Raw genomic sequence first — 1,414 nt, forward strand, 5'->3', positions numbered from 1 at the left:
TTTTTTCCTCTCAGAAGTCCCCTCTCTGTCACTAGAAGAGTTGTTTTCCTTTCTCTTTCTTCTGCTTATGAAACCTCCAGTCCTAAACTCCTCGTGTGTGTCTGTCTTAAATTTTCCTAGTGTGAGATGATGAACCCTAGGCATTTACCCCAGACAACATAGCCACTTCAATAACATGTAATTTAAACTATTAAAAATAAATTTATATGCAAGGTGTGTAAAAACAGTAGAATGGACCAGGCGGAGTGGCTCATGCCTGTAATCCCAGCACTTTGGGAGGCCGAGGTGGGTGGATCACGAGGTCAGGAGATCGAGACCATCCTGGCTAACATGGTGAAACCCTGTCTCTACTAAAAAATAGAAAAAATTAGCTGGGCATGGTGGTGGGCGCCTGTAGTCCCAGCTACTCGGGAGGTTGAGGCAGGAGAATGGCATGAACCCAGGAGGCAGAGCTTGCATGAGCCGAGATTGTGCCACTGCACTCCAGCCTGGGTGACGGAGTGAGACTCCGTTTAAACAAAACAAAACAAAAGAAAAAAACGGTAGAATGTATTTTCTAGGAAAAAATTACAAGAAGGCATGGAAATGTACATTTTTCCTAGTCATAAAAGATTGTCTTAAGTTAGATAAGAAAGCTGAAGGTTTAAGCAAGTTATAGAGATTGTAAAATTAATCTTGCAAAATCCCATGTGTAAACATTAACTAAATCCAAAAGGGAATTATATGGTTGTCTCATAAATTAAGCATTGAAATAAAAGTTGTCTTAAAATGCTAATCTTAGTCCTGAGTTCTAGTTTGATTGCACTGTGGTCTGAGAGACAGTTTGTTATAATTTCTGTTCTCCTACATTTGCTGAGGAGTGCTTTACTTCCAACTACGTGGTCAATTTTGGAATAAGTGTGATGTGGTGCTGAGAAAAATGTATATTCTGTTGATTTGGGGTGGAGGGTTCTGTAGATGTCTATTAGGTCCGCTTGGTGCAGAGTTAAGTTCAATTCCTGGATATCCTTGTTAACGTTCTGTCTCATTGATCCATCTAATGTTGACAGTGAGGTGTTAAAGTCTCCCATTATTATTGTATGGGAGTCTAAGTCTCTTTGTAAGTCTCTAAGGACTTGCTTTATGAATCTGGGTGCTCCTGTATTGGGTACATATATATTTAGGATAGTTAGCTCTTCTTGTTGAATTGATCCCTTTACCATTATGTAATGGCCTTCTTTGTCTCTTTTGATCTTTGTTGGTTTAGAGTCTGTTTTATCAGAGGCTAGGATTGCAACCCCTGTTTTTTTAGTTTTCCATTTGCTTGGTAGATCTTCCTCCATCCCTTTATTTTGAGCCTATGTGGGTCTCTGCATGTGAGATGGGTCTCCTGAATACAGCAGACGGATGGGTCTTGATTCTTTATCCAATTTGC

The sequence above is a fragment of the Rhinopithecus bieti genome, unplaced genomic scaffold (genome assembly GCF_001698545.2).
Source record: "Rhinopithecus bieti isolate Rb0 unplaced genomic scaffold, ASM169854v2 scaffold_12642, whole genome shotgun sequence".
NCBI lineage: Eukaryota > Metazoa > Chordata > Mammalia > Primates > Cercopithecidae > Rhinopithecus > Rhinopithecus bieti.